The sequence below is a fragment of the Opisthocomus hoazin genome, chromosome 4 (genome assembly GCF_030867145.1).
Source record: "Opisthocomus hoazin isolate bOpiHoa1 chromosome 4, bOpiHoa1.hap1, whole genome shotgun sequence".
NCBI classification, from domain to species: Eukaryota; Metazoa; Chordata; class Aves; order Opisthocomiformes; family Opisthocomidae; genus Opisthocomus; species Opisthocomus hoazin.
The window spans coordinates 71,604,450-71,619,716 of NC_134417.1; positions in this window are offsets into that span (position 1 = coordinate 71,604,450).

A 15,267-nucleotide genomic window follows, 5' to 3' on the forward strand; every position below is an offset into this window, starting at 1 on the left:
CGGCCTCCTCACAAACCAATCCAAAGTTGTTCCCCAGGGCCATGAACCGGCCAGAGGTAAAAGCTGCTTACGGGCTTGGGTCCATCGCGACCAGACTCATTGCTTCAGAGAAGGGCGAGCCCACAGCAGCCAAATCCCCGCGCAGTGGGGTGTAATAGTTTCCGTACAAACTCCTCAGCCTGACATTATCGGCCGGTTTCTTTCCCAGCGACGTATTGCAGCTGTCTCCCTGTGGTGGGTCCCCCAAACTGCAAGGGGAAGACAGCCTGCGTGGAGCGTTCCTCCCCTCAGGTGGACCCCTGGCCGCTGGGCACCACGCAGGATGGCACCGCTGCGGAGGAAAGAGACGCAACTGACCCAAGAGTTGCTCTGCGTTATTCTCTGCTGCTGGCTGCCATTCTGAAGTCCGGGAAGATGTCTCCGACTTGGCAGACAGCAAAGAAGAACATGTTTGGGATGGAGGAGGGCAGTGGGTTGAACCCGGTCACCAGCCAAGCACCCACCCAGCTGCTTGCTCACCCCCGTTACCGCCAGCGGGACCGGGGGGACACAGGAGAAACAAAAGTGAGAAAATTTGGGGGTGGAGATAAAGACAGTTTAATAGGTGAAGAAAAGGAGGGGGGCAACCTAAAGGAAGACAAAGGCAGTCACACACCACCTCCCAGAGGCAGAGGGGTGCCCAGCTGGCCTCCAAACAATGGCCACCTTGGAAGCCAAAACCCTGCCTTCTTCTTCGTTTACCCCAGTCTTTGTTGATGAGGAGTGCGCTGGCTGAGCATGATGTTGTATGGTATGGAATATCCCTTCGGCCAGTTCAGGCCAGCAGTCCCAGCTGTGCCCTCTCCCAGTGCCTTTCCCATCCCACCCCACTCACTGAGGGGACAGAGGGGGAAAGAAAGAGAAAGCCTTGATGCTGTGCAAGCACTGGTCAGCAGCAGCCACAACACCAGTGTGTCACCAGTGATGTTTTAGCCACAAATCCAAAATGCAGCCCCACAGGGGCTTCTACGAAGACAGGCAATTCCATCCCAGCCAAACCCAGCAGAAGAACTTAGCAGAGAGGTTCAGGCAGGGCCGTGTGCCTGGCAGCTGGGTGGAGGCGAGGTATGAGGGCTGGGAAGGACCCAGATTCAAAGCCCATCTTTTCCAAATTAGGAGCAGGTTTTTAAGCCCAGATCTCCCAATATAAGACACTCTATAGATTTTATGGATGTCCAAGAAACGTACATGTTAGAAAAGCTCTGCCCTTTTATATATGACCAGCTTTAGTACACATGGCAAAGTGAATAATACCAGGTGGGTTTGCTGGCTGAAGTGCTCCACATGCAGACCAGGTTACCATCCCCATCCTAGTTAATGCTTAAATACTGTAAAAATACCTTGGCTCCCACCTACTGTAAACTAACATAATCACATTTTTAAAGCTTATTTTGCAAACTGGGGATGGTAATTGCAAACATACTTTCTGCTCCAACAGTTCTGTCCTTGGTTTCGGCTGGGATAAAGTAGCCTCTGTGTTTTGGATTTAGTACGAGAAAAATGTTGATAACACTGATGTTTTCAGTTGTTGCTGTGAAATCAAGGACTCTTTCCAGTCTCCCATATTCAGCTAATGAGCAGGCGTGCAGGAGCGGGGAGGGAGCACAGCCAGGCAGCCAAGCTGGCCAATGGAAATATTCCATACCATAAACATCATTCTCAGTTTACAAATGGAGGTGAATGGAGCCAGGGGGTGAGAGGCTGTCCTGCTTTCTTATTTCTGTGAGTTCAAATCCTCTCTTGTCTGGGAGTTCAAACTTTTTTCCTGAAATTCAGGATTTTGGGGTTCTGCAATTGCTTCTCTGGAACCGGTTGCAAAACAGTCGTCGGGTGGTGAGATAATTTGCATTGTATATAGTTTGTGTTGTGTATTCACTATTATTATCATTAGTAGTAGCAGTAGTAGTGGTGGTGGTAGTAGTAGTAGTATTTCCTTTGTTGCGTTATTAAACTGTCTTCATCTCAGCGCAGGAGTTTCCCCTTTTGTCCATTTCTCCTCCCCATCCCACTGAGGGGGAAGAGGAGGGGTGAGCGAGCGGCTGTCAAGACCTTAGCTGCCGGCTGCCGGGTTAAACTACAACACCTTCTCTGATGATGCTTGCTGGAGCGCATGACAGGTTTGCTGCCCCCAGCTTTCCCCATCAGACCTTAGTGCCCCACAGCGTGGCGGCTGCAGAAGTGCCTGCCTCTGCCACTCCTGCCAAACACAGCACGAAGCTCGCTCTTTCCCTGCTGCTTTAAGCTAAAAATATTGGACTGTGATCTAGGAGACGTCTGCAGTGGTGAATTCTTGCACTGGTAGGATACGCTTCTATCCTGGCCAAATCCTGTTCCAGTGTTCAGTTACTCTCAAAATGAAAAAGTTCTTTCTTGTATTTAAACAGAATCTCTTATATTTTGGTTCATGGCCGTCGCCTTCAGTCCTGTTACTGGATACCACTGAGGAAAGCCTGGCTCCGTCTTCTGTAGTCCCTCCTTTGGGTCTTTCTACACATTGATGTGACCTCCCTGAGCCTCCTCTTCTCCAGGCTGAAGAGTCCCAGCTCTCTCAGCCTCTGCTCGTAGGTCAGATGCTCCAAGCCCTTCATTGCCTTCGTGGCCCTTGCCTGGATTTCTTCCAGTACATCCATCTCTCTCTAGTACTGGGGAGCCCAGAACTGGACACAGCACTGCAGAGTGGTCTCACTGGGGCTGAGCAGAGGGGAAGGATCACCTCTCCCAGACTTAGCTTCATTATATCGAGTTATACTGACTGGTCATGAGAAGGATGCATAGAAAGTGGTGACCTGGTAGACGGGAGGGTAAATAAAGGCCAGAGCTCTACAACAACATATGAACAGCCATACTGGGACAGACCAGCAGTCCACCCATTTTCCCATAGTGCTTGCTGAGGAAAAGGGCATAAGAAACAGGGCTCCAATCCCTGGAATAGCCTTCATTTTCAGACAAACAGAAATTCAGGGGCTTTTTGAGCCAGTGGCTTATCCACATCATTGCTGAACCTGTCTGACCTGATTTGAATCCTTTCATATTCTTAGCTTCTAACAGCCTACATTTCATAATTCAGCAGTGTACCAGGGAAAAACATTTTCTTTTGATTATTTTATCCTCACTGTCTGATCATTTTTTTGGCTTTCCAGTAGTTCTTGTGGTACGAAACATAGTAAATAATCACTCTGCTTGCAACCCCTCCATGCCACCCCTCATTTGACAGACTTCTCTATAGTAGCTCCCCTCCAGCACCTCTGCATATTTCTAACATTTATAGTGTCTTTTCATCAAGAAGCCATCCTGTAGCCCTAATAATCCTCACCACTCTTCTCCTTATTTTAGTTCCGCTATAATCTATTTAAAACAAGGTGACTAAGACAACAAACAGTCTTCAAGACACGTGCATTGGAGCAACACAGAGTGGCATATTGGGAACTCCTATTTTGTGCTGTTACCTTCAAAGTAAGTAAAAATATCTCTTCTACTTTTTTGATCGCTGCTCGGTACTGGGCTGATGTTTTCAGAAATATCCCACAGTGACTCAAAGATCTATTTCCTAAGGACTAATAGCTACCAGTTATTTTTTCCCCCTACTTTGCTGTCATTGACATTAAATTTTCATCTACTCTTTGATCACCCAGTCATCTAGGGCTGTGACATCCTTCTGCAGCCTTGAGCTCGGCATTAATACTGATTGCCCTTTATAATTTTGTGCCAACTGGAAACTTTTGTCAACGTACTAGTCATCCTTTGCATGGTAAAGTTCAGCGTGCAAACTCTTGTGGTTCCCCAGTGACAGCTTTCTTCCACAGTGAAGGCTTTCCATTATTTCTGTCATTTCCTACTTTCTAGCTTCAAATAGGGAGAAGGAGAACCCACCCTTTGTATTTCTTAGGAATCTGCAGTGATCATTTTGCAAAAGATTTTGACAGAATCTTGCATTTGCATCACCCTTACCCACAAAGCTTGTAAAATCCTACAGATATTTTCACCAGAATCCCGAGGCATGACTTCCTCAGGAAAAAAATGCACGCAGAATCCTACTCAGCATAGCTGCTCTTACAGTTCCTCCTAAAAACATTAGATTTATTGCTCTATAGGTTTCAGCATCACCCTGGAGCCTTTTTTAGAGTTTGAAGTTATATTGGCCATTGACTATTCCTCTGACACCAGATGCATTGCAACCAGCAAATTAGCAGTTTCACGCCGACTTACTCCAGACCCATTTGATGGTTGCCATCCTGCCTTCTTGCCTGTCGATGCATTGATTTCTTTCAAAACCTCCTCAGTTTGAGATTGTTCTTCATCTGTCACAGGGGGCTCCTTCACTTTGTTCTTAATGAGCTGTATTCTTGCCGTTTTTTTCCTACGGCCTTATCTTTGCTGAGTTATCCTTCTACCTCTTTACTGTCTCACTTGAAGCTACACTGAATTTCTGGCAGACATCATGGCTGGGATGTTTTTGAAAGTGTTTTTTATTAGCAGCTTGAATCTCAAACTGGTATTTGATCCATCTCACTGTAGACGTACTTTCCATTTGCCAGAATTTCTTGGTTTTCTCATTTGAACATAATTTCTGTCAAGTTCCAGTGGTTCACTGTCCTTTTTAATTGGGCTTTTTTGTGTGGGTTTTTTTTTTCTTTTTTTCTTTTCTTTTTCTTTCTAAGAGGCTTTTCAGCAAGATAGCAGGCAGTTCTCATTTTAACATGGTATCTCAAAAAGTGTCTTCATGGCTTATCAGCATTTTCAATGTTTTAACTTCTACTTTTTTTTTTTTTTTTAATTGGAGCCCACATTTTGAAGAAAGCTCCCTTTGGAAGTTCAGCTTGACTGAAATGGTCTTCCAGGTTATTTTTCCTTCCTGGCTCAATTTTGAATTTCAGTACATGCAACTGCTTCACCACTAACCTCTCCACTTTCCACACAGGTTATAAATTACTTGTCTGTCTCTGTCCTTTGCAAAATGTGTTCTTAGCATTTCTCTCCTTTAACCCATAAGTATCTAGCCACCTTTTCATTTAGGTAGTGGAGCTCCTACGTACTTAATTGAACTTGGAGCAATTGCTTTGAACTTCGTGGCATCTATTATTTCAGATGTGAAAAAGAGCCTTCAGATGAAAGCCTGTCAACTTTTTTCTCCCAACTTTATTAGACAGACTAATAAATCACAGGGCCTCTACCCAGAAGCCTTGACTTAAACTGTGGTCAGATGAACGGGCACCACAGGCACTCCCCATGTGGGCTGGCAGGGCAGGGCCTCAACATCCTGGGCCCATCCCACCTCCCTGAACCGGGGAGCAGGGCAGACTGACAACACCAATACCTACTAGAGGGAGAGCACATCCTTGGAGGTTCCTGGAGAGCATTGATGCAACTTCCTGACCCAAGTGATGGAGAAGCCAACAGGTGGTCTGTTGGACCTCACCTATGTACAAGGAAAGGCTAATTGGGGTTGTGAAAGTCAAAGGCTGCCTTGGATCCAGCAACCAAGAGATGGTAGAATTCAGGATCCTGAGAGGAGAGAGCAAGGCAAAAGACCAAGACCACAACCCTAGCCTTTAGGACAGCAGGCTTTGGCCTCTTCAGGAATCCACTTGAAAGAGTCCCATGGGATAGGACCCTAAAGGCAAGAGGGGTCCAAGAAAGCTGGGTGATATTCAATGATCACCTCCTCAAGAACAGTCCATTCCAAAGAACAGGAAGTCAAGCAAAAATGCCAGGAGGCCTGTGTGGATTAACAGGGAGTTCCTGGCAAAACTCAGACCTAAAAATGAAGTATACAGAAAGTGGAATCAGGGTCAGATAATCTGTGAGAAATATTGAGACACTGTCTGAGCATACAGACATGGTTAGGAAAGTGTCAAAGCCACCCTGAGTGGAGTCTGGCAAGAGATGTCAAGAACAACAAGAAAGGCTTCCATAAATACATAAGGGGCAAAAAGAAGACTTGTGAAAATGTGGGCCTGCTGCTGAAAGGGGCAGGGGTCCTGGTGACACAGGATATTGTTGCGTTAAAGGGGGGGTAAGGGGATTCTGATAAGCAGCAAAAGGAGAGCCCTCCCATTGAGTCATGGGGTTCAGAGCAGACCCCCTTGCGTTCTAAACTCTCTCTCAGAGAGGAGTCTAGGTGCGGCTGAATCAACTCCTAGTCCCAGACTTGGTCAACGGTTTATGTCTAAAGGGTTAAGTGTGTAGCCACTTATCAGATTCATCTTGCCTGTCAGAGCCCTTCCAAGGACTTTCACTGAAACAGTTTCGCAAAGTTGAAGCAATAGGTAATTTATTCAAGCGACAGGTATCACAGATTCAGAATTGCCGTTGATAAATGCACTGTCTGCAAAAGTTGAGCTCAAATTAATAGTTTAGTGCTTTAGTTAACAATGTGTTCCTGGGGATACATCTGACAAAGTCAGAGGCGCAACTCTTACCAAAAAGGCGTCCCTTCTTGGGGGGGAAAGAGAGGTTCAGGCCCGTCGACCCGTCCGTCAGGTGAAGTTCTCGCTTGGCTCCTCCTCCCAAAGAGAGTTTTCAGTTGCCAATTTTTATATGTTTGGAAATCTTTTTGTGAGGTGGCACTAAGTCAATTATTGTGTGTCGATTGGCTCTTGGCATGGAATGTCATGTCGTCAGAAGCGGGACTCAGCAGTGTGACACGCCTTCGGAGGGGGCATCTTTGTAAGTGCATCCAGGGGCCATTTGTGCTTTATCCAAAGCAATCTCTGAAGCAATCTCTGGCTGTGCAGCCTCCTTGTCGCCCCACAGATCACTTGTTTTCAAGTGATAGGCTATCCCCCCTTACTTTTGTCTGATAAGATAAGCACCAGTTAATTACTGCCTTTGTTAACTCTTCGGCTCTTGACACCTCAGTTGAGAGACGCCTCAGTCCGAGTTTCTGAGTTTGTCTTTCGTCTTGCATTTGACAAGTCCAGCAAGGCCATCGATTACAGATATGGACAAGGCTGAGGTACTGAATGTCTTCTTCACCTCAGTCTTTGCTAGCAAGACCCAATTTCAGGCTCCCCACAGATGAAGGGAGAAGATATGAGCAAGGAAGATGTACCCTTGGTGGAAAAGGATCAAGTCAGAGAATACTTGAGCAAACTGGACAAGCATAAACCCCTAGGCCCTGACCAGATGCATCCATGAGTGATGAGGAAGCTGGTTGATGTTGCTGTGAGGTCACCGTCATTTATTGTTGAATGATTATTGTGACTGGGATAGGTGTCTGAAGACTGAAGCAAAGCAAATGTCACTCCCATCTTAAAGAAAAGCAAGAAGGCACCTCTGGAGGTCATCTGGTCCGATACCCTGCTAGGACCAGCAGGACCACCTAAAGCCAGTGGCCCAGGACCATGTCCAGATGGGCTTTTAATATCTCCAAGGATTGAGACTCCACAACCTCCCTGGGCAACCTGTGCCAGTGCTCAGTTACCCTCACAGTAAAAAAGTGTTTCCCAATGTTCAGAGGGAACTTCCTGTGTTTCAGCTGGTACCCACTGCCTCTGGTCCTGTCACTGGGCTCCACTGAGAAGAGCCTGGCTCCATCATCTTTACGCTTTCCCTTCAGATATTTGTGTACACTGATAAGACCTCCCTTGTCTCCAGGCCAAACAGTCTCAGCTCTTTCAGCCTTTTCTCCTATGTGAGGTGCTTCAAATCCTAAATCAACTTTGTGGCCCTTCACTGGACTTTATCCAGTATGTCCGTGCCTCTCGTACTGGGGAGCCCAGAACTGGACACAGCACTCCAGGTGTGGCCTCTCCAGGGTGGTGTAGAGTGGAAGGATCGCCAGAAAAGCTGTCCGGCTGCAGTTCCTGCACTGTTACTTCAGCAGTGGCAAGACTGTGGAGGGCAGCAGCCCTTGGGGATGGGAGGGAGGTGTGTGGGGATAATGTGAAGGGGTCTTAGCCCCATAGCCCTGTATTGATGTCTCTCTGTAGGATCTCAAATATTTTGTCTGGAATTTGTCAGAGCTGCCATTCCTTGTTACCTTTGTTGTGTTTCTGTTTTGCTTGGTTTTGTTTTTTGTCCTGGCTTTTTCATTTTCCAAATGAGCAAATATACGTGTATTGTTGAAGCTGTGTGCTGTTGTTATTGCTTTTCACTCAATTTCTGGGGCCCTTGGCATTTCCTTCAACCCCTCAACTTCTCTTCTGTCCCCTACAGCAGCAAGCAGACCCCTTTCTTGCAGAAGGGCCCATTCCTAAAGTTTGTGGGGATCCTGCAGAAGGTCATGCTCTGTTCTTTGCTCCTGAGACGAGAGCTCCACCAAGCCTTCAGATGAGCAGAGGAGGCAGCAGAGGAGCACAGCCTCCCTCTTGCTGTCCCTTGGCTGCTTGGCACTGAGCTCATCAAGGGCACACGGCAACTCTGGCTTCATGTGAGTAAAGACTGAGACCTTCATTTACACCTTCATTGGCCAGTACCTCCAAGGTCAGGAGAGCAGCACTGGCTATAATGCAGCTGGTATCCTGATGCCAGCCCTGACTCAGCCTTTGTAGCCTAGCTACAGTCCGTCGACCGGCCTCACTACTTGACAAGCCCCTGAAGAGAGACCTCTCTGCTTACTGTGCAGTCATAGGCCCTGCATACACCATGTGAAGATCCCATTTGTAGTCCCCTCACAGGCAGGTCTCTGCGGGAGGTTGCATCACTGCAAGGGACCAGTGAGGTGGACCACAGGCAGATGGCAACCTTGGAGCACAGGCTGGCACATCGTAGTTCCCTGAGCTGCTGCCCTCCCAGGCACCGGGAGTGTGGCATGTGGTGCTCAGTAGAGCATGGAGGCAACATGGGTGTAACTTAGTTTGCATCTCTTTGCCCAGGACTCTCCTTAGGTCCTCCAAAAAAATCACAAGCATCTGCAGACGTAGTCAGGAGTAATACGGTAGCTTCAGAATATGCACTAAATCCAGTGTCAAATGAGAACATGAGGCCTTATCTGAAGAGAAAAAGAGGCTTAAGAGCAGAAGGGAAACATTTACAGAGCTAGTACTGATAGAAAGCATCTTTAATTCCTAGACTGAATACAAAGAACCAACTAAATTAGCTGTTTTGTTCTTGCAGGACATTAGCGGTTGAGGCATGCTGTCAGTCTTCAAAGCGAGGTAACGTCAATACTAACTGAAAAGCCAGCATAAAGCAGTGTATCGAAAGGAAGAAGTGGGAGATCCTTGCTGAGGACATCTGAGGAAAGTGCTGAAGGATGGGTATGACTGTGATACTAAGTCTGAAAATGTCCCCAAAAGCAGACCAAACAGTCCACCAGGTGCTGGGGATTTGTCTTGTGTAGCACCATGGCCCATGAACAGTCGAAACCAAGAGCAGGGTCTGAATGTGGGAAGTCCTTCAGCTTCTGTGCACCCACCAGCCTGAAAGAGCTTCCTGGTTCAAAGCACGCTAGACTCTTTATGTCCTTCCCTTGCTTGTGATGGTTCTCACACTGCCGCAGCTCCCAGGCTGGCTGGTACTTCCCAGCAAAACAACAGGCATCACAGGCTTCTCACAATAGATCAGAATCCCTTTTATGCCATATCATCAGCCTTCAGTTGGAGAGTTGCACTTTACTACTTCGCACTTTGAGATATGCTGACATTAAGGTAATGTATTACGTAGGTAAAATCCTACATTAATAAGTTCTGTAGGGTTTATCTGCCAGCGGTCTGAACAGAGCCAGCTGGAGCTGTTATGGGGGTGAGGAGACAGCAGCAATCTGAGCAGAGGAGGCAGAAGTGCTGTAGAAGACCCAGAAAAGACAGACTGGTGTAGGCTTGGTTATAAAAGGTTTGGAAAACCACGATTTTATGCATGAGACAAAGCAAAATACTGGGCTGGCCTTCAACCTTTGTTCAATTTCCTTTCCATGCACACAACGCAATTTCAAATAGACGATTTGCGTTTCATCTCTCAAATATTATTTCTGTTCATCCAAGAAGCTCTTCGCCAAGTGCACCATATATCACTGGGGACCTGCTCCACACTCCAAATGTATTTTTCATGTAATAAATACTTGACATTTAGAAAAATCGCTTCTAAATTTACACAGTGCAGAGCTCACAGTTTGAGATTACCCTCTAAACAGCCTGAAGTGCCAGGCGCATAAATAAATATCTTTGCAAATAGATTATTCTCATTTATTAGTTTTGCAAGTGTATTTTCACTTCTTGCAGATGGGTGATTGTTACAGGAGGAAAGAAACAGCTCTGATTTAAATTAAGTAGTAAGAAAGTACAGGAGAAAAACTGATCAAAAATGTTAAGTTCTCTCCTTGTTCTTTTGATTTGTTTTCCATATTTATAATTTACATTAAAATAATGTAATTTATTTTTATAATGTAATTTATAATGTATTTTACATTATAATAATTTACATTATAATAATGGTACTATACATCTAAGCTGTCCAGTTGTGCTTTATGCCATGGCCAACCAAGCATAGATCAAGCTGTGAAACAGCAGCAAGAGATAGACTGCAGTTTTTAGAGAGAGGAAAAGCTGTCTGTCTGCAGCTCATGCATGGTCGCCATCACACAGAACATGAACACATCTCAAGAGGTAGTGTATTTACTCCCACAACACTACTGGGAGAGGACCAAGCATTGCTGTCCCCATTTTGAAGAGGGAGTAATAGAGGACGAAGTGCTTGGCCACAAGGGACTGCTCTCTATTCTCGCTACACAGAGAATAAAATGAAAAGCTCCCTACAAAGGCATCCTTCCCTCTGCATTGCAAAGTCTTGCCTCATTTCCAGGTGTGTGGAAAAGAAAGAGAGAAAAGGTTCCTGATGGCCACAGATTGGTTAGCATCCCTTCTCACCGCCACAGAAGACGAGTGAACAGTGCCTGCGCTGCAGAGGCTGGAGTACTGATGCAGTTCATGGTGCTGTGCAAGGATACACCTTAATCAGCGAGCAGGGGGATCCTGTCATCTATTTTAGCTGTCAGAAATCTAAACCTCTGTTCAAGCTGGCTCTTTGTTGTCAGTGGAGGCATAACACCATCGTGGTGGATGGAATAAAAAGCCTGTTTCCAAAAGTCCACTGACTACAGAAGGCGGCTGACCCGATGGTCACCCTGGGCCAAGCTGTGTAGGCCAGTCTCCTCTTCAGTAAAAGCTGAGCCTTAGCGGCCAAAACCACAAGGGACCAGGGATCCTTGGACATGTGCTCAGAGCCCTTGAGCCAAGGGCCGTCAGCTCGGGGACTGCCTGTGTTTTTCCGTGAAGTCCATGGGTCAGTAGCAGCGATGACCATGATGATTACCATGGTGGTTTTGTTTTGGTCTGGATGTGCCAAAACATTGTTGCTTGGCCAAGTCAACCCTTTAGTGAAACTAAAGCAGTTTGTCACTGTTTCTGGCAAACGACAGATGAAGCTGTGTGGAACGGATTGACTGTGGAGGTCCCTGTTAGCACAGAATAGTGCTCTTGCTGCTGCTTACCTCTTTCTCTGATTGTGGATATCCAGATTCAATGAATATGCTGCCCAGTCAAGCTTCACGACATCCTCTTCATTAATGCTGTATTAGACTGAGAATTGGCTATTACTTACCTCCAGTTTTTGGTTCTCTCAGGAAGATCTAGCCCACGACTCCCAAAGCCTCTCAGACTCACATTTACTGGATGTCTTGCTAATGAATTTATCCAAGTGAAGCAGTGACAATCCCTAAGTGAAAGCAGTTTTACTTGCACTGCTAGATTGCTGAACTAAGGTAAAGCCAAAGTACAATTGGATTAAATTACTTTTAATGTATCTGTTCAGGGCTGCACAGCAGTCTGAGTACACAAATCCAATACTGATTTCAGCAGTGACCATTTGATAGAGAAAGAGTTTCTACATTCTGAGTAACTTCTTGTGACGATGAAAATTGTTTTCGAGATCCAAGAAATTGAGTTCAGCATGTTTGTTATTCAGAAAGGTACAGATTCCTTCAGAGAATCCTTATCAACCTGATCTCATCATAGGCTGTCTGGAAGTGATGTTATACAGGCCGCTACTTAGCTACCGTTTCCCTGGTCACGCAGTGTAATGCCAAACAATCAGGCCATAGACAGGCCCAGGACCTTGCATGATGAAGGCAGGTGGTACCTCACTCTGGGCTTGTACCTGCATTTCACCAACACTGCAGACCCTTGGGGTAGGGCATCAAACTGCGGATGCTGTGGCCCAGATAGCCACCCTGCACTCTCTTCATAAGCCAGAGAATCTTGGGCATGATTTATCACATCCTAACGTAGATACCGAAAATAAGCCAGATGAATTATTCTCCACTTCTCTCCATAGACCATAAAGGGAACCTACAGTGACGACTTTGAACTGCAGTGATGACACCTGCGTTCAGCTACATGGAGACCACTTTTGGTGTCAAAATGCACCTCCTCCAGTTCGCTGCTAGACTACACAGCACTGAACTCCTGCGCTGGGCCACATTCCCCCTTCTTCTTTTTCTTTTCCCCTGGTCTGAGGTCACTTTGCAGTGATCTTTCATCTCAGCTGATCTCTTGCTGTCTGACTTTTGAAATTCATATCCTCAGCAAATCACTTGGCTCCTGCGGAGCACACACAACACAATCAGTATAATTACTTGATGTCACACCTCAGTTGTCACTTCACTTTAATGGACTGCAAGTAAGATGAACTTGAAAAGTGCTCTAAGTTAATGTTCTTAGAGCTTCTATTTTAGACTCTTCTGAAAGATGTTAAATATATTCATAAAAAGACATTTCATCCTAGAAATTATTATCTATATAGAGCAGAGCAAGAAGGGCCAGCAGAGTTCAGTGCTGTATGATAAAGGCACTGTTAAAAAACATTCAATGTAGATAGGGAAAGGGTAGGACAGGAATGATGGGACTGATCTAGTAAGTGTAGGTGTTTACGATGTAGAAATTTATATATCAAGTATACGACTATGAAGTAGCATCCTGGGCTTATGGACCATGGAGCTTCACATACAATTCGCCCTACCTTAAATTGGAGACTGTGGTTGGTGAGGTGAATCTCAGGCTATTTCCTTCTGCCACCTCGCTCGGCTTCACAGCAAGGTGAGATGCCCAAGGACACCAGGAGACCTGTGTCACCGTTGCTAGATCTGCCTCCCACTCCGGTCCATCTAGTCCTTCAACATGCTTGGCTTTTTAAAAGGAAGTTATTTTACACCAGTGTTTGATGGAGACCTGTGTATTCAATGACAGAGTAGTGTAATCTCCCATTTTAGGTCACTGCCTCTGCCTCTGCTCACACAACCCTCAGCCTTCCTTCATAACACTTCTCCATGAAGTGTCATGCACAAGAATACCCAGGGTATCTCAAATCTTGTCTCTTCCATTCCAATGCCTCAGAGAACATCATTGCCTTTTTTTGGATCCAGCTTTGAAACCTTTCCTGAGAGCATAACAACTTTGTATTTTGGAAAAGTAGAACCAATTCATTTAAAATCCAGCTCGGGTAAGTGTCCTTTTGGTCCTCTATTATATCATAGCCCAGCTTAGGACATGGACCGAGGCAGCATGTTGCCCAGCTCAACCCCCTCCTCTCCCAGAGGAGATGCAGACCCATCACCCCTACATTCCGGGCAGGATCCCTCAGCCCCCTGCGGCTGCGGGCTCTGGCTGGGCTCGGAGCAGCCCACCAGCAGGACCTGTGCCCGTACCCTGTTGCTGGGCAGAGAAAGCAGCGGGCTGCAGCCCACGCCTGGGGTCCTGCCTGGGTTCACCGCAGGCTTTGCACAATGCATGTTGTTCAAGTCAAAGTATCAGTTTTAGAGGGGTGGGTAAGAATTGAGGGACCATTACTGAGTGGTTTTGCTCTGTTAAAACTCCACACACAGTACAAGATGAATTTTTGTCCTTCCAAAGGAGATTACAAGCTAAACAAAAAGAACTAATGCCCCTGCAGGTCTGGAAGCACACAAGCAGCACTGCGTTTAGAATTCAGTCAGATTATTTTTGCCCTAAAAGTCTCTCAAAATACCTAATAAAGCAATTTAGAAGATGTAAGTTATTCCATTTCTAATGCTTGTATCTTTTTCTCAGCACATCCAGCTTTCTTCCTCCAACCACAGTGGCAGGACGTGAGCTTCTGGACGAATTCAGCTTTGCTTCCCTGTGCTGCAGAAAACACACAGCAGCTGATATTCAGTCCTCGCTGGGCTCTCTCTTTTTTCACTTACATGATAAAGAGTTTCATCTTCATTTACATACTTAAGAGCTCATGGTTCCATTATGGTGTCTCCATTAACCAGATGGTTCCATCTACCAGTCTGCACAGGCTATGAGACCTTAACACTCCTATTCACTATTAATTGGCTCTGGCCGCAGAGTGAGACACAGGCACTTGATACAGGAGGGAAGAGGCAAGCTAAAACTTAGACGTCTGTCTCAAAACCCAGGCTCATTCAGATACCAGAACACGGGCATACTGGGATGCTTGAGGAGGAGGCGATGTCCCCTGTCTTTTTAAAATGGTCTGATGGTCTTCCTCAGCCCACTATGTGCATTTTCCAGCTGCTGGCTGTGATGTGGCCATGACCCCAGCTCCCCCAGTCCACTGCTATGGCTTTCAGCTGGTGGACTAGATTTCAGCCATTTCCTTCTCCCGGACTAACCATTGTAACAACTTCACATGACATTGCCTAGCAGTATTTTGAGGTAGGAGGAAAACCTGACCTGGTCCTGAACAATCTTGTTGCTCCTGGGAAAAAGCCCTTCCTAAGCCCTTCTAACACCATTGATGTTGTGTTTCCCACAGCAGGAGTGCCATCTTCACGGGAGATTGGTGTGATCCAGAGGCACTACAGCTGTTTGAGAGGCATAACCTCAGCGCACAACCACTTCCCTCCTGCCCTCCTCTTGCCCAGCAGTTTTCACAGCCTGCTCCCTTCCTAAGCAGGCGATGAGGAAAAGGCAATGCTTTGTCTGGGGCAGCACTCACTTACTCTGCACCTGGACCAAGCAGTCCTAATCACTAGGCAGTGCTGCTCTTTCAACGTTCAGCTGTTCATCAGCTAAACATTCGAGATGGCTAAACTCATTCTAAGACACTTACTTTCCACAGCAGAAATCACACTTCTTCGTTAGAAACTGCTCCAGTTACAAGGACACATTTGCATCCGTATCACTGATCTATGCAATTCCAGCTGTCAGCATAGCAAACAAAATAAACCCTTTGGTTCTGATCATCTGTGAAAGAATCACACCCTATGGGCAGCAGGGAGGCCACAAAGATCCAGATCTTAATCTC